This window comes from Zeugodacus cucurbitae, chromosome X (genome assembly GCF_028554725.1).
Source record: "Zeugodacus cucurbitae isolate PBARC_wt_2022May chromosome X, idZeuCucr1.2, whole genome shotgun sequence".
Lineage (NCBI taxonomy): Eukaryota > Metazoa > Arthropoda > Insecta > Diptera > Tephritidae > Zeugodacus > Zeugodacus cucurbitae.
Window position 1 is genome coordinate 28,000,833 of NC_071672.1, and position 19,705 is coordinate 28,020,537.

General features: G+C 34.9%; 1 long non-coding RNA gene across 4 annotated transcripts; it reads right to left on the reverse strand.

Annotated features, from left to right (window-relative positions):
- Positions 1-4,710: 4,710 nt before the first annotated feature.
- On the reverse strand, positions 4,711-8,731 carry LOC128923094 (uncharacterized). 4 transcript variants are annotated; one of them, XR_008472170.1, is made up of 4 exons: positions 8,453-8,730; positions 8,001-8,399; positions 7,233-7,948; positions 4,712-7,165 (listed from the first exon to the last, which is right to left on the reverse strand). It is a non-coding gene; the product is annotated as an uncharacterized LOC128923094 (long non-coding RNA). The 4 variants fall into 4 exon arrangements; XR_008472168.1 differs by having other exon boundaries at positions 7,233-7,370; positions 7,462-8,399; XR_008472169.1 differs by having other exon boundaries at positions 4,711-7,165; positions 7,233-8,399; positions 8,479-8,731.
- Between the last annotated feature and the right edge of the window lie 10,974 nt (positions 8,732-19,705).

Here is a 19,705-nt window from a genome sequence, read left to right on the forward strand (position 1 = left end):
CGATTTAATTCAGCTGTGGCAAGAAAAAATGCCACAGCTTCGTTCTGCAAGGAAGAACAGCCACATATATGAGGAGATGTCCGGATCCATGGTATATGTTGGCCATATATATGTAGAGCTCTGAGCTCTTTTTAATTTAAACACTTTTATTTATTGTAACTTCAGTTTTATTTAATATAACGCATGTTCTTAATTTTAGTTTCTATTTAATATATAATATTCACAAGATGTTCTTAGCTTTAGGTAGAGCGGCACGTCCGCTCATTACAAAAATCAAAAAGGCTCTGTCCTAATTGTCTGCTGTCGTTGTCCTCTGTCCTCTACGTTCGTCCGTTTCTGTTAATAGTTCTGTTCGCTTTGTCATTCGTTAAATCAGTGTTCATATGCAGAGTTGCACTTTAGCGTATGCAATCCTACATTCGGCCCTCCTGACTATTCGTTCGGCTAGAACGAAGGTTCCCATTTCTTCATGTATTCAGCGACGGTGGTCGTGCGTCGAGGACCCTCACCCTCGCCTATTTTCTCAACTTCATATCGATCGTGAGTCAAAACTCTGAAAATCTTATAAGGACCAAGGTACTTCGGTCTTAATTTAAGTCCGCTCCCGAATTGAGTGCGCTTGATGGCGACGAGCTCATTCTGCCTATACTTAACTGCTTCTTTTCTCTTATCATCAAAACTACGCTTATTTTCTCTTTGAATTAAAGTAATATTATCTTTAGCTTGCTCTCTAATATTCTCACGTTCCGAATCTAATTCATCCACATCGGCACTCTGTAAGAACTCATTCAATTCTGACAACCCCTTAACTCTCATGTCTATCCCAGTTAAAATCCTAAACGGTGCAAACTTTGTACTACGTGACGGAGTATTGTTGATGGCCTGCTGCACTCTGCCTACGTGTTTATACTAACTACGTGGTTCTTCTGCATATAATTTTGACAATAATGGTATCACTACTCGATGCATTCGTTCGACTTGGCCATTCCCACGTGGAACGCCGGTTGCAATTAACAAATGCTCAATGCCTTCCTTTTCGCAGTAATTCCTGAAGATGCCTCCTGTAAATGCGGCTCCCCTGTCAGTTATAACACGCCGCGGATTTCCAAACGTTGCTGCCTGCTTAGAGAGACGGTCTATGACTGCCTCAGCGCCTGTATTTTTGGTGGGATACAACCACACAAATTTGGAAAATGCATCTACTACAACCAAAATATAATTGTAAGCTTTCTTGGTTTGCTCCATAGGTCCAACATGATCAAGATGAAACGTGCTTAATGGCCGGTTCTCTTTATCTATAGGATTCAGTAGACCCTCCTTCCTTCCGCTTTTGGCATCAGTCACGATGCATTCTATACAACTCCTCACAATTTTGGCTACTTTGGAATTAAGCAGTGGAATATAAAAACTCTTTGCAACTGCTTCTCCAGTCTTCTTTACCGAGAAATGTCCCTGCTTGTGTGCCGTTCTTCCATTAGAGAAGGTTATTAACTCCTTTATAGGATCTTTATAAAGTAACTGACTTTTAATAAAAAAGTCCTCATATTCGCCTTTTTCCAACACCTTACAAATTGCTCTTATCCAGTCATCCTGCTGTTGAGCTTGCCTCAACCTATGAATCAACGAATCCTCTAACATCAAACATTGCACCCTACTCATCGATCTCATAGTCATAATCCTGCATCATCATCGCCCAACGGGACACTCTCACTGGAACCTCACTTTTCCGCATGGTCATGGCGAATGCGTTACAGTCAGTGACTATCTTGAAGTGGATCCCCGTTAAGTAAACCATCCACTTCTTCAATGCTTCCACGATAGCTAACACCTCTAATTCATACGAATGATATTTCTCCTCAGCAGGCTTGGTTTTCCTACTCATATACTGGATTGGGTGGAAATGCTGATCCTCACTGTCCCTTTGTAGAAGAACTCCACCATACCCAAACATAGATGCGTCAGTGTGAACCTCGGTTAATGCCTTAGGATTATAAAGTTTTAAAACTGGCGCACTACTCAATGCAGCTTTTAATAGCTGAAATGCTGCTTGTTGACTTTCCATGAAAACGAACTTCGCGTCTTTCCGTAATAGGTAGGATAATGGTTTAGCGACTATAGCATACCCTTCAATAATCGACGGAAATAAGATGTGAGTCCCAAAAATCTTTGTACTGCCTTCTTATCGGAAGGCATAGGAAAACTTTTCACCGCGTTCGTCTTTGCATCCGAAGGTCTGATTTTACCGCTTTCTATAATGTATCCCAAAAAATCTACTTTAGTTTGCATGAATTGGCATTTTTCCCACTTAATACGTAAATTGAACTGTGCTGCCCTTCCCAAAACAATATCTAACTTCGCTATTCCCTGATCTACATCCAATGAGGGAATAATAAGATCATCCATATAGGGGATTACAGTACCAACATTGACAAGGTCCCTAAACACAGCAAAAATATATCTTGTAAATACGGCTGGCGAGTTAGAAATTCCGAATGGAACGTACAAGTATTCGTATTGGCCTTGGTGGGTTACGAACGAAGTGTATTTCCTGGAACCCTCTTCCATAGATACATGAAAGAATCCATTTCTTAGATCCAGAGTCGTAAATACGCGAGCACTTTGCAGTCTTTCAATGACATCATCGATAAGAGGCATGGGAAAATGATCCTTCATAACCTTCTCGTTTAGGCGACGATAATCGCAACATAATCTCTTGCTACCATCCTTCTTAGCAACCAGGACAATAGGTGATGCGTATTCGGATGTGCTAGGTTGGATAATACCCTCTTTTACATCTATCGGAGTATGATATTCGACGTGGTCCTTGATAAATAGGAACATCATCCTTTAGACAAATCTTCATCACAACTGGCGATTCTTGTTGCTTTTTCGGTACATAATTGTTTATGATCGTCTCAACTCTCCTTGTCTGCGTACTCTCCAAATGGGCTATGTCAATATTAACGATATCATTGCTTCTAGTAAAAGATGTCAAACAAAGATCTTTAAATTCGTTCAAGAAACATATTTCAGTTTCTGAGCTTTCCTTCTCAGGAACTCCCAATGGTTCAGATTTAACCTTTTCCCTAAACTCGACGCTATCCTCCGATACTATTAAGTCAACTTGCTTCAAAATATTGTTACCTATGATTGCTTGATATATGATATCTCTTTCCCGGACAACATGAAATGTTATTTCCAATTTACACCCATCAATGTTTGTTATGATATTAAAACTCCCTATCGTGTTTAGAATACTGTCTCCTATGCCTTTCAACTTTTGTCGCTCTCTCGATAATTCAATTTCCTCTAGCATCATAAAAACGTCGTATCGCATGAGACATAGATCGCATCCTGTATCTAACAATGCCGAAAATTTAAAGTGATTCATAGTGAAATCTTTGAAAATAACGCAAGCCTTTGGCGCTTGCACCGATTCTAAAGTACTTATACGAGGATTTCCCGATCCCTTCTTCGCCGGACAATCTGCAATTCGATGTCCCGGCTTATTACACCCAAAACATTTTGATGGACGCTGACAAATATTGGCTAGGTGACCGATTTCACCACATCGATAGCAACGCTTGATGTCACTTACTTGCTGTTTTATAGCAATTCTTCCCGAATCTTCATGTTTCCCTTGCGGTAAATACGAACCGAGTTGACGCCCTGAACGTATTTTATCGTATATAAGAATCTGACTTTTAAGTTCTACAATCGTACTAGCTTGATACAAATTCACTTTATTTGCCCTGGAGTCAGGGATGCCCTCTACAAAATACTCGATAAGACTTTTGTCGTCTAAATTTATTGGAATGCCTATCTCCATTAAACTATATAAGTATTCCCGATAATTTTCGTTTGGTCGCTTGCGTCGATTTCTAAGCTGACGATGCACCTCAATAGATGATACTACTTCCCCAAATTCTTTCCTTAATGCTTGCTTCAGAATTCCCCAACTATTGATACCGCGTTGACTGCGCACAAAAATTTTAGCAGCACTCTTAAGTAACTATTTCCCATAAATAAATTTCTGCAAATCGTCCCACTGCACCGCTGTGGCATTATCCTCAAAGTCGGCTAGCCATTCCTCAACCGAAGGACTTCCGATACCACTAAATGACGATAACGAGCCTTCAATGTCACGCAATGTAAAAACTGGACGTCCAACCACCCCCGCTGGCATTACACTACTTTGGACAGAATCAACGTCACTATCGGAACCATCGTTCTCGCAAATGGTTAGGCCGTAATGCTCACAAAGTCGGTTCTGCAAAGTAGCTTTGCGTCCGTTGGTGGAAAGTCCCAGTCCAACTAACTTTTCTTTTAAACCGTTAACTGTCAATGCAAATATTTGCTCCCTATCCATGTTTAAATATACAATGGTGACTTATTATAGCGTAATAAAATATTTATCGAAATAAAGAAAATGTAATATAATACAATGGTTACAATATTAGAATACAATGTAACTTAATAATTTGCTCTATGCTTTGATTCTATATAAACTTTACGTTACTACTTTTTAATTGATATAAACTCTTGAAAATATTTATCATATTACAATTTAAATTGAACTCAAAATTTATTTTATCGATACAAGTACAAACAATCGATATGAATTATACAATGCAATGAATTGGTTGTCGGAAATTGTTTTACGACTTTGTAATCGAATGATAATCAGAAAACTCACTATTCGAATATTTAACAACTTTTATTTATTATCGAATGATAATCGGAAAAAATCATCGATAAATCATTATTCGATTACTTGAATTATAATATCAATTTATTAAGTTTTACCTGTTGTATGCGTACTCTCTACATACGTTGTAACTGCTTCACTCTCTCACTTTCTCTGCTTACCCGCTGCCTTCTTTGCCAATTGTGTCTGCTTACCCGCTTGCCCGTTGCCTTCGCTGATTTCTCGCTGCGCAAGTTTCTCTGCTTGCTACTCTCGCCTCTGCCGCCAAATTGATCTGCTTACGCTGCTTACACGCTGCCTTCACTGCCAAATGCGTCGGCTTACTCTGCTTACCCGTTGCTTACTCTGCCAAATGTGTCTGCTTACCCGTTGCCTACTCTGCTTACCCGTTACTTTCTCTGCTATCACGCTGCGCAAGTTTCTCTGCTTGCTACTCTCGCCTCTGCCGCCAAATTGATCTGCTTACTCTGCTTACACGCTGCCTTCTTTGATATTAAACCGCGCAAGATTCTCTGCTTGCTACTCTCTTCTTCTCACTATTCTCGCCATCTGCTTACCCACTACCTCACCGTTGTCTTCTCTGATATCAAGCTGCGCATTCTCTGCTTGCTAACTGCGCTTTTCAACGCCGAATCGGCATCATAACGGTGTGAGTTAACGGTGCCCTTAACGGTCGACACCGGTCACGCCACGCAGTATTTAGACACTGTACTTTTCTAGGCTTAGTTTTTAACACAACCATTTACAATGTAATGGTTAATGTTTTTAACGCCACTTTCGCGCAGGCACATTTGCGCAATTATTAGTCAAAAAAAAGCTTTTACCAAACTCGATAAATTTTAACGAATTTACCTTTCTCACAAGTTTAACCACTTTTAGGTATTGAATACCTAATATTGAAATACTCTCAATACGCAGTTATTTCTGGAACGTTAATACACATGCGTGTATTATTTTATAAAATCTTTACGAGCACACACGATTCGATCACACTTCTTGACACCACTTGTAGAGCTCTTTTTAATTTAAACACTTTTATTTATTGTAACTTCAGTTTTATTTAATATAACGCATGTTCTTAATTTTAGTTTCTATTTAATATATAATATTCACAAGATGTTCTTAGCTTTAGGTAGAGCGGCACATCCGCTCATTACAAAAATCTGTTAATAGTTCTGTTCGCTTTGTCATTCGTTAAATCAGTGTTCATTTGCAGAGTTGCACTTTAGCGTATGCAATCCTACATATATACCGCGCAGGAAATAAAAATAAAATTACACAATTTTACAAACAAATACAGGTAGGTAATAAATTATGCAGTAAACGTATGTACATCATTGAGTATTATCCATATTAATATTATAAATGCGAAAGTAAGTCTGTCTGTCTGTTACTCTTTCACGCCTAAACGGCTGAACGGATTTTGATGAAATTTGGTATGGTGATAGATGATAACCTAGAAATGGTCATAGACTATAAATAATCCCGCCATCGTTCTTAGGGGGTAGGCAGTAGGCAGATAATTAAATTGAGTTAGTGATTTTTTTATGGCTTTTGCTGGGAATTTTTTCTTTCATGTCTAAACGGCTGAACGGAGTTTTATGAAATTTAGTTAGGAGATATTAATAATTAACATTTTGTTTTACTTCTAATTTACAGTTACATAAATATAATACATACATATATAAATTAATTGCTGTTCGTTAGTCTCGCAAAAAGTCGAGAACGGCCAAACTGATCTGGCTAATTTTAGTCTTGAAGAGTTCGTGGAAGGCAAGGAAAATATTAGAGTGAGTAAATATGGAAAAATTGCGAGGAAGATATTAATAAGAGAATTTTATTCGAGTTGACAAGAAAAATATAAATAGAGAAAACAAAAAAAAATAATATTTTGAAGGTTGTCATTGTTGCTTTGTTAAAATATTTTTGTTATTGTTCAATTGTGTAAGGTTGTGTCGATAGCCCAAAACAATTTGTAACAAATAAGGAAAGGCTAAGGCTAGGCTCGCAATATATTGATGTAATTTTATTAAGATAACACACAATTTGACATATATTCGGCATAAAGTCCAATAGATAATCATCATATATAGTATATGAGGGCTAATGTAATTCCAGAACCAATTTCACTCATTTTCAGGAATAGGGGCATCTTGACACCTGTTAGTAGGCAAACAAACGGCACATTCGGTCTTGAAATTACTCCTAAATTGCAAATAAACGAAACACCAGACGGCAAAATCGCCAAAAATTGCGCTATAACGAAGATTTTCCAAATATTCAAGAACTCGCTGGAGGTACTGCACAGGACTTTAAAAGATCTTGATCGTCGATGAACGTTTTTGGTGGAGCCAGAATTCTGTTAGCAGGTGATTTACGCCGGACTCTTCTAATTATTCCTGTATCAACTGTTACTGACGGACAATTTAGAACTTCGGTCCAAGAGAGTTGACACCGCTAGAAGCAAGGATGACGTAGTCAATTATTCCAAACTATTTAAAATTGCCTTACTGTTACCACTCACTTTACAATTAAAAGTAGTGTGAGTTGTCATCCTGCTGCGTAGCATAAATCGACCTCGAGTAAGCAATATCGTCGCCGAAGCCAAGATTGGACCAACTTAATTGAATGTATACCTTGCCACAAAAACGTGTGGCCGGATCTGCTAGTATTATATATACGTACATAAAATTTAGAAATATTGGTTTTTTGTAGTGGAATAAATAAAAAAATAATTTCAAATAATTACTGACCGAAATATGAAACAAACGCTTGTCTTATTTCCTCTGCTCTTGGGTTAACATTTCCACAAACTCTTCGACATTTCGAGAGAACATAGTTAAATTTTTTTTTATCCGAAGGTTGGTTTACACAAAAAGGGTAGGGTTTCATCAAATGTTCATCTTGTTTGAACGCAGAGTCGCCCAATAAAACTACTGGAACATTAATTGACGAAATTTGTCTACTCATGTCTTTAAATAAACTAGATTGTGCCAACTGGCTTTTTAAAGATGAACTCTCAAATATTGAAGAGTCATTACAACGGCCTGGACTACCAACGTTGATGTATATAAAGCGGCATATATAACATTAAAGAAATACATTAGGTGTTAAAAGAGCTTCATGAAAAAACTTGCCTTGCATCTACTAAAGCCAAAAGAACTGTGGAATACCAGCCTTTGTAATTGTAGTAGTCAACAGCATCTTCTGCTGCTGGGCGAACTTCTATATGACAACCATCTAAAACTTAAAAATATATAAAAAGTCCATCGGTAAACATTTAACCTATTACCTATAGCTCCTAACACTTGAGGGAAACCCTATGACTCAAAACCATTTATATACTCCCGCACTTGAAATTCGTTCATTGGGAATTTCTTCAAATACAATGGCCACAAACATCGCCAGACTTCATGGCAGAACTCAATTAGAATGGAGCAGACAGTGCTTTTACCAATTCCGAACATATTTCCAATTGTTCGGTATTCTGCAGAAGAGCCAAGAGCATATAAAGCAATAGCAATGCGTTTTTCTAATTGAATTGTTTTCCGGTAGTTAGTGGTTTTCTTCTCCAAGCCTTTCAACATAATGCACAATTTATTGAATGATTTGCGCTTCATTCGGAAGTTGCTTTTAAAGAATGCATCTGAATTCACCTGGCAATCGACTTCCCAAACATTTGGCCACGAGTCTGAATTATATACACATTATAATTAAACGAATTACATTATAATATGCACATACCAATATTTATATACACATGTATGTACCTTCATCCAAATAGACCTTGTTGAATTTGCTCCATGTAGACTACCCATTTTGAGTATTATGTGTGCATGCAACAAACGTTTCATTGTTAGGCGGTTCAAATCAAACAATTCCTCAATTATTTCCATTGAGTGGAGAATATTTATAAAAAAATACAATTTTTATAACAAAGTACGACATTACAATATTTTCCTTTAATAAATATTTGGTGTTTATGCCTGAATGTCAAAAACAGCTGATTCGTAAATCTCAACGGCAGTGAGAACAGGGTAGTTTTGTTAAGCGTTTAAATGTAATCTAATTACTTCAATTTTTCTGTGGGAACATAATATAATAGCTTAATTTGCTGGTAAAATAAAACACGCCTATTATATAGCATGCTTAACGATTTTGGTTTATGTTTGCGGCATCTACCGTTGGCATTTTTATCGCTGGACAGCGAGTTCTCTATATTCATGCTCACAGCGTCATCTGAATGTTAAATGTTTACACAGTGGTTACCAACCACCATTAATTTTCAAGAGAATGGCTTTCATTTCGCTTTTTACTGCTTACAGCACCATCTACTTATCGAATCTGAATTCCCGGCAGTCAACCAATTAATATAGAAAATATATACGGTAGTTTTCCGAAATAACGAATACATTAATTGTCAGGCCTGTTCGTTACATCGAATTTTTCGTTAATTCGAGTACTTGAGGTACGTTTTTTAATAAAAATGAGTTGAATATCCGTATATTGCAGTTTAATAAATTGTTTTATTAAATTATTTGTAAAAAAATGAAAAACAATAAAGGACAATTTAAATGTTGTTAAAAGAAGTAATGTGCTTAAAAAGCAAATTCTCGTCATATGAGATCAAAATATTTTTCCATTATCATATATTTCCATAGCTATTTAAAAACTTAATTAATCATGGTTCGCTTTGTTGGAATACGAAGATTATATTTGATGGCTCCTTTCTGAAGTTCAATCAATACAATAAGTTTTACGAAATTGTCACAAAAGGACAGCCTGGGATATTTTTCTCCCTGGAGCTCTGCATAGTGTATAAATATTTATCAGCTAAATTCTTCCATTATGGACCAATTCAACAAATTCACCACGACGGCTGTTCAATAACTTTAAGCTTTTCTATGAAAATTCACTATTTTTCTTGCTCTCATTTTATCAGTTTGCACATTGTTTTTTTGAAATTTCTTCAAGGTTTATTTGATTTTAACCTTTCTTATGTTTCGTTCATGTTGTTCGTTAAATCGTTCAGATGTTCGTTATTTAAGGTACTCAATGTAAAAAATTTGCTTGTTCGTTATAAGCGGTTTTCGTTAAAACGAATATTCGTTATTTCGGAAAATTACTGTATGTACATTTATATAAATATCTTATTGGTTATTATGTCATATGTTGCACCCGGCATGTTATTAAACCTTACGTAATTACGTAATGTAAAGCAAAAATATAAGGAAGCGGTATCGGAAGAGTGAGAGAGGGGCATGCGTAGTTTCTTGAAGGCAACAAGAGGGAAATTCTCAACAGCTGAACATCGTTGATGCATTGTAATGAATTCCAAAGACACAAAAATGTTTGAAAATTCTTGAAGCAAGCAATTTTTGTTAGTTTTTAGAAATTATAAAAATGTACATTATTAGTAATTCAGAGAAACCTCCCCATCGAACTCCCTATTAGACGGACACCTTCCTTGAGCGGTAATTTTTTCATGAACAAAGTTAATTTTTTAGAAGAAATTACCCTCTCTTAGACACACCGTCGAGCAGTATCCGCCCAAGAGAGGTTTCACTGTATAATTTTTATTTATTTTTTGTTTTTTTTTTTTGCAGTAACATATCTTTAAAAAATTAAAAGTTTAAATTTTCCAATTGAGTTTGTAAGTTCTCAATTTAAACTCGAGGTAATTACGCAATGATACATGCTTGGTCATCAAAAAAATCAGCGGTAATATTATCGAAGGAACAATATTGACTGGGAAAAAGAAAAGAAATAAAAGTCTGGGTCTGTTGCCAGCTATTCCAATGATGCCAATACTACGCTACCTTTCAGGAAGGTATAGTTTCCAAGTCGTTTAACATTCGCTAATTCTGTAAATAAGTCTCAAGACCAAATCATCTAAATTTAGGTTTAAATTTAGAGAATCTATGTTTTTTCCATAGAGAACTAATATCATACAGAAAATATACCGTATACAGAGCAAGGCCTGGTCGGATCTACAGTTACTTTATATGAAATTTAAAGATGCCGTAGATACTGGACTCCGTTCATACTTTCTGGAAATCTCGTATCAATAGCTTGTTTGCTCTCAAAGAAGATAGCTTCAAATATTACGAAATTTCTTATCCGCTAATAAATAAATACATACATATATTTGGATTGACGGTTTATATGATTTTTAAATTATGTTGTAATAAAAGTTTTTCATATTTAACCAATAAGTATAAGAAAAGAAATAAAAGGAAGATTTCTCTTTACTCTCAAATATAGATATTCTTAAACATAGAGACAATAGAAAATCAATTCCAAATTTCAGATCTTACATACTACGGATAATTATGGGGCTCCGTTATTGGCTGGCTGCCCTCAATTTGTACACAATAACAGACAAAATTAAGAATTATTACACATTCATAGCATTCTTTAAATAAGATAATAAATAATAGCTACAAAACCGTCTTTTTAGTTGTAACTCAGCGAATGATTCGTCAGAAGTTTAAAATATAGGCATTTGAATTTATAAATTTGTATTTACGGTTTTGAAGTAATTTGTAAGGGTATTGTAAGTACAAATTTACTTGAATATGTATGTATGTGTTAATACTAAACTACTTACATGTACGCACAAATGCAATTGTGTTACACATAATGTACTGAGCGTATTTTGTATGAGAATATGTACAACTGGTTCTCGGCTATGTTTCCGAAATGCCCAGAACAGTAATGGCGGCTCTATGACCAATGGGAATGCATTGCTTAGTGCAGTGACGCGAGCGAGACAGCTAGTGCGTACACAATTAACAGTTTTAGTTACATTGGTCGTGGCGCACGAATGAAAAATGCTCATTAGCAATATCAAGCCACACCTTCTTATGCTCTATGTGTAAACGGTAGTTGTTGAATTCGTCTGCCTTACAGACATTTAAATCATTGGGTAAAACAGTGCGAAAACTTAAGTGGGTATTATGGCATAGAAATAAAAAAAAATCGACTTTTTTTGTCTATGTTTTCAAAGTTTAACTTTTTAGAAATACGTCTACAATAGGATTTTTCACAATTTAAATTATTTATTGAGCTACAGGTACATATTCTAGTGTGGCATCCAACCTGACCTGGCTTGACGCGAAACTTGTTTCTATTTTGAACAATACCGATTGACCTACCTAAACAGTTATTGTGATTTTACCAGGGACTGTAATCATTATAAGTTTTATTATAAAAATCACAAAATAATGATTATACATTGATTTTTATGATTTTCTTCACAGTTAATGATTAATTTTGAGTAATTTGTAAAAAATCATAAATATTCATTATTTTTGAGCAAAGAAAATCAAAATCATATATAATCATTATATTTGATTCAAAATTATTACACCTCGACGATTTGCGTTGACCACTATATCCCTGAAGTGGATCATTTGAAATGAAAAAATCAATTACAATCTTGTAATTAATCGAAAGAATACGCAAAACAATTTTTTTTCAAAAAGGCGGTTGTATAAAAAAAAACAAATTTTATCGGTAATAAAAAATCGGAGCCCCTAAGTATTATAAAATATAGTTCAGAAGCCAGTGTAAAACTTTGAGACTAATAATCATTACGAATATTAAATAAAAAAATCGTTTTTTTTTCCAAAATTATAACTAGTTAGATGTAACCCCTTAAAATTGTAGTGTCGAAATTTAGAAGTAACATGTTCACCGAAATAAGAATTAAGAGACACTTTTAACTGAATTGTTGGTACACTGGTTCGTTGATCTTATATTAATAGCATTATATAATTGTGTTTGCATACTGAATCTTTGATGAAATGCTTTTGAATAACACAATCAAGACCACCACGCAAAGCCTCACAAACATCACTTTGCTGGCGAAGTCATACAAGCTTTGTCGCTCAGAGCTGGCAATGCCATTCATGTATGTATAATGTGATAATCTCAAACAAATGATTGAATTGCATCGACTTTTTTACAGAAATTAAAAATAGAAAGTCCAAATGCCAAAATTAGACAGTATCAGAAAAATTATATTTCCATTATCAACTAAAATCGTAGAATTTCAGCGAAAAATTTAAGAGTCGTCATATTTAAATGGCGCCAAACTAAATGCCTGCAAAGAAGATGGCATTAGAAACTTATATTTGTTTAGAGAAAGCTAGACTAATTGATGATTGTATACAGCGGCATTTGTTTTAGCACATACCTATTTTTATACATTCCCATTCTATCCGAGAGTATGTGTCACCCCCAAATTGTGTTAAATTATTTTGACTGCAGCGGTGGCCTTTGAATTGGTATTTGATGCAATTCCTTGGTGGTGTCAAAATGCCGTGCCTAAAGTCTTTTGTTGAATTTCGGTTTGGATTCTTAAAATGTTTTCATTTTCATGCTTTATAAGTATATGTATATACATATATGTGTATATAGATTCTCCTGTGTTTCCGCTATGGGGCTTAGGCCTATGCTCAGTGGTATTACACCTTCATCAGGATAATAACATCAAATCTTTCGGTTTATGTGTGGGGATTTTTTGATTGTTGTTCCCGCTCTCTTCTATTTATGTTGATTGTATGTGAAAATATATACGTTTTTTTATGCCTTCATTATAAAATTCGTATTTACTTATCACATATATATATATACAAGCAAGTTTTGAAAAATAACGGTGAGTTACGTTGAATCAGAGATTGGCTATCCTCCTATCATCCGCTGTTGATGGCAAAGGATTAAAGACGAGGAAACAAAATTATAAGCGATAAAACCAAATCTATCGAAATGATGTAGTGAGTGATAAGTGAAATTTTCGACATAAAGATATCAAGAGAATGTTACGTAGCAAAATCTGGTTGAGATTAGTTGAGTAGTTGCTGAGATATGTAATTTCACCTACCTATGCCGGCCGCCCGGAACTTAATACGTCTAACAGTATGTATGAAAAAGGATTTGAATAGGAGCATGACTCGTGCACTCACTGTTAGAGTCTCGATGCAATAAACTTCATATTCCTGGCATTTGTAAGGATGATTTAGAAACGTCACTAAGAAGAGAGTGGATAGTCGGATTCCTCTTTCCCCTAAGCTTCTTTATATCAGCTGCTGCGGCTGTAATAGACTGGTAAGCTCTTGGATTTCAGTGAAATTCCATTTAAGAGCAGCAATTTCAAGAATATATTATATTATATGATTTCAATAAAGGAGATATGAATGAAATTGATCGTTGTAAAGAGCAGTTTGGAGGCTACGTTTGGCCGACAAGGGTAAGACACGCAAATCGAAAATGGAGAATTGTTAAGCGAGCTTTGTTCTAACTACAAGTTTATTATTGGAGGCACAATGTTCAATTATAACAATCCATAAAATAATTTTGACTTAAGCTGATTATAATCAAGAGAATTAATGCTATGTGATCACCTATAGGCGTATATTCTAGATACAATTTGTAGCAGAAAAGTTAATAAAATTATTCTACCACCTCAAATCATGCGCTAAAAATTACTGGCAAGCGATAAAACGACTTTTCCTACAAGCCGCGGAATATCAAAACGTCTGCTGTCCCATATATGTACGTGCTATCGGAACGCTAAACAAGAACAGAACATCTTTAACGAATAATAACTAACCGAGTCTTCACAAAGCAGACGATGTATCGATGTTTTTGAAACATCGATGTTTTCGTCAAAAAGCATCGATGTTAGCCATCGATGTCTCGAATCTAAAAACATCGATGCATCGATGTCACTTTCAACGATGTTTTATGTCGATGTTTTATATAAAAATTTTACTTCACACCTTCACACTTTTTCGGGTATTAACCCGAAACCATCTATTTGGATACGCTTTATTACATTGGAATTAGATTTTTGTAAAATACGGAGAATTGGTTAAGAGAATGTGCGCTTGGACCTACTTATGGCATAGGCTACTGCGTTTGATCAGAGATTCAAATTACTTAATTTTAAAGATGCTAGGGCTAAAGGAAATACTTTTTTTTGTTTCATAGAAAATTAATCGCGCTGATACAACGGAATCTTCGGATGAGTGTGAAACAGAATACTCGTTTGATGTTTAGAACCAGAATAAACATTTGGTCCACCAAAAGGTGAAATGTAAGGTGTCAAATTTATCTACAATTAGAGTTTGGGTTGACATGAATACTGTGTTTCCGGAGTTGTATAAATAGGCTTATTAATATTTACACATTGTAGCCTCTTCAGTGCCGAGTAAACGACTGTTTTCTAAACCCAGGGCAACTATCACGCAGAAGTAAAATCGAAAAAAATGACAGTGAAAAAATTTTCCATATCGTTGTTTTGAAATTCTGTTATTTATTGAGAAAAATCTTTAACAGACATATAATGCTAAGTGAAATAAAATGTATCAATTTAAGGCGTACTACATTTCATTTATTTATTCTTCTGCTTCTGTATCCCTTAGCTTTTCACACTAAATTTAAAATAACTTAAAAAAGTTCAAAAATACATTGATGTTTCGATGTATCGATGTTTTATTGGCCGATGTTTCTGATTTCGATGGGTTTTAAAGAAACATCGATACATGGAACTATCGATGTTTCATTTTACAATGTTTGCATCCCTACAGATGACCGAACAGCGCGTAAGGAAGATATTTGTTATTACACTTCTGCCGAAGAAATCTAATATTTCCGATACTTTCTGAAAACTTTTAAGGATGGTGTACAAAATAATAGTTCATAAAATCCAAAAAAGTCTATCGACATGCTGGTCTACGAGAAGAAAACGAACAAGACTTAAAATCAATACCACAAAGACCAAAGGCAACTTATCAACCTCAATGAAATGCAGGTCTCACAGATCACTGTAGCGCCCCTCGGAAAAATTGTTGAATTTTGTTACATAGCCAACGCCACCAAAATACTATGGTGCAAAAAGTAATATGTGCAATCAATTATCTAAAATACGAAGTATGCGATTTAATCGTGAAGTATATTTTTTGTTGGAATTATCTAGTTAGTGAACGAAGGATTTTTTTATTATTGTGAACAGGTTTGCTGAGCATATCGATGTATATCGACCGTGTGTATGTGTAGATGTAGTCATCAGGCGAATATATGTACATGTAAAATGTACAATTTGCAATAAAGCTGCCTGTGCTGATTTTAAACAGTACACACAACGATCCCACATTTGTTTCGGCTATTCGATTTTGTTGACATGTACATATGTATGTCTGTATGTATGTATGATACGTGTACATTATCCGTCCACTTCGTTATGTGTTGGCATTATTAAAGTCGTTAACGTCGGCGTCAACGTTTTTGTCATTTTGAGGGCATGAGCCGCCCAGTCAAACAAGTGCAATGTTAAAAGGTAAAAGGAATAACGTTTAACGCGCGCGCAAACTAAAGATTTCTCAATGTGACTCTTTGACATTGTGTCGAGCTCACCGTCGGTGCATGCCAGTGTTTATACGCAAATATAATGTTTGATAATATGGCGCGAGCGCGAACTTGTAAATAACTAAAAATGGGCGTGTGTGGACCGAGTAAAAAGTGTTCCATCATTAATTAGCTCACATTTAGATGCCCACGAATGTATTCCTACATGTGACAAAAACAAAATGTTCACAATTAGATATAAATGTAGAATAAACCAGAATAGAATAACTCCAAATAAGTGCATTCATGTGTTTGTATGTTTTAGTTAAGATTCGTTCCGCTTGGAAAGAAACACACTTATATATTTAGTTTAAGCAATAAAAAGAAACATAAGCTCCTGTGTAAATTGAATATCTACAAATATATATGTTCAAGTGTAATTTAAAGGCCACTTCCGCAACATTATTGATATACATATTGAACAATATAGATAAATAACAGAAATGCAATCGTTTTGAAAGAATGAGATGGCGTTTTTGAATCCTGTTTTATGCCACGCTAAAATATTTTACGGTCAGGCTTTCCTGCTAACAGACTTACATATATTAAAATATAATATAAATGTTATGCATTTCATATTTGATGCGGTTGTGGTTACCCTCATTTACTCATCGTAAGGAGTTTATGGAATACTATTTTCCGTCACTTTTGAGTTTTGCAGTCGAAAATGTAGAGCCCTGATATCAGTTATGTGTAGGGATGCAAACGATGTATCGATGTTTTTGAAATAGCGATGTTTTCGTCAATAAGCATCGATGTTAGCCATCGATGTCTCGAAACTAAAAACATCGACTAAATTTAAAATAACTTAAAAAAGTTCAAAAATACATCGAACCATCGATGTTACATTTTACGATGTTTGCATCCCTAGTTATGTGATTTCTGTTCTTTTGGCAGTCGTTAAAATATACCTTGAAGTCTGGATGTTTGGCATTTTTGGCACAGAGATTTCGGTAACAAATTAGCCACAAGCGCCGAGGTCCTCATGTGTCTGAGGCTTTGAAAAGTATACACTATAAATACGGCAAATATTACGAATCGAATTCCGTTCATATTGGGCGAGTAATTCCGGAAATATAGTGTTTTTTGGGCGTCGCCACGCCCATTGTTCATTTTTTTACCATCATCACCATAAAATTGAAGATTTCTAGAGTTTTGGACCGAATTCGTTTAGCAAACACTGTATACTCTAGATATATTTTACACGTAATATTTATACAGTGGAACTTCCATAACTCGAACTTCTATAACTCGAAGATCTCCATAACTCGGTTTTAAAGTATGTACATAAAACTTTTAGCGTAGTAAATAAATAAAACTGTGTATAAATCTATATTTTAAAGCTTTTAAAAAAAATATATTTTAATTAAAAATTCTATAACTCAAAGTTTTTTTATTAATATTATGGTGATTCGAGTTAGAGAAGTTCCACTGTATTTGCACTGCGCTATAATATAGGGTGTTTAATTTGAGTAAAATTTAAGAATAACTGAATATACCGTTCAATCATATACAGCTATTGACAAAACAATAGGGTCACGCAATCAGATTGTACAAAGGTCAATAGAAATAACAATTAAAACGAATTAATTCAAATGTAATAATTAATCTTACTCTTCATTGCTTGTGAAATTGAAATATTAAATGAAAAATTAAACAAAGTTTTTCACATGATTTAAAAAACTTAAAATGTTTGGTCTCAACAAAATCTCAAAGGACATAAAAACAATGTGAAAACCAGAACAGATGCTTAAATGCAGAAATATTACTATTATTATGTGGAATATGTTTTAAAACTAATATTTAGTAGATTATCATTTATTGACTATTACGGCCATGCAGGGTTTGAGCTAAGATTACACCAAACCAAGGTGAATATTTTAAAAGATCGTGTATCTGTTGTTTTTCCATAATTCAGCTTTGATTTTATTTTTTTTGTCCTATGTGCTCCTTAAATATGTTCTATAAATTTTCTATTGGATTTACATAAGTCTGGAGGCTAACCCATAACATCAATAACGTTGTCCGAAAACGATTTCGAGGGTGTTTGGGGACATTATTTTGCTGATATACCCATTTTAAAGGCATTTTCTACTCAGCAAAAAGTAGCATATTAATACGTTCAAGTATTTGGCCACATTTTTCTTAATTCAAAATATTGACCCGACGCTCGGCTAGGAAAATACCTATACACCATAACGCACCTATCTCTATCAATACGCATTTTAGTGATACATATATCGTAGATTATGACGAAAATTCTCCGGATGCCTTATACACGTTTTTTCTAATATTTTCCTATTAAATACATTTTGTTTTTTCCCGACAATAGCACTTTGTGTAAATTCTTTGACATTTTGAACACGGGACCAATGCACCTAGGCGCTGGTGTCTAGAAGTCAGCATCAGTACCATTCGCGAAGATGTTTCATATACTTTTTAGTTTAATAGTTTTAGAAGCCTTTTGCAAATTAAGTTCAGTTGCTATTGCTGCATAATTGAAAATTCGTTGCTTATTATGCAAATATAAAACCGAAATCCACAGAAATATGCTTACAATATATGTTTTGTAGGTTAAAATAAGAATTCCGTTTGTTTTAAGTGTTGCTAACTCAGTGATTAAGAGCCACGATGGCCACTAATAAGTTATCAAAAGGAACTCAATAGTTTACGACAAATGATATTAAATATAAATGTACATTTTTTAACCCTATTATTTTGTAAATAACTGTATACGACAGCCGTTTAGATATTTAATTCTCTTTGCAATTTTGCAATTCTTCCTTCCTTCTTCCTCCCGCGAGTGTATTTACCTATTGTTCGGTTTTAAGTTCTTCGAAAGACTCATTGGTATCTTTACCGAATATGTTATTGGTTAAATATTGGAAGACTGGTTTAAAACTTTCTTAATGTTAACATTTGATTATGTGTTTGAACTTGTACAGTTTAAGTTAAGATGTTTGAATTCATTTGTTGCAGATATATTTTGCTGAGTTCATTGCTTGTTTGCCACTCACAATTAGTTTGTGAACCGCTTTGGGTGCCCATTCAGCGTAGGCCATGTACTTCTTGAATGAAAAATTGTTACACGTGCTGCACAACGCCCCGCCAGTCCATTGTATAGGCAGGCAGCTGCTTCATGTCAGAAACGGATCAAACCTCAGATCCATTGGTCTCATATGATATGCGGGTTTGGTTTGTTATTTCGCTGTCATTTGCAAGACCACTAACTTTGGTGCAATCATTTATTACATGACATTGCGTTTTCGCTATTATTGCTGATGTTGTTTCTATTGATAGTTTGTGTCATGAGAATCAATTATTTGTCCCGAAAATACTGGGTTCCAACGTGGATTGAGCGTCAATAAAATTTGCCGTCACTTGAATGCGTTTTCTAAGCCTAGAGTTTTCAACATCAGCCACGAGAACTCAAATGTATTGCTTTCAAATTGCATTTCAGCACCTCTAATACTAACACCTCTAAACTATTAAATACAAACAAGAAGAAGTCATTTAAAATACTTGGTTGTTACTGAGCGTAGACGACTTACAAATTAGTATTTTCTATATAAAATTTTATTTCAC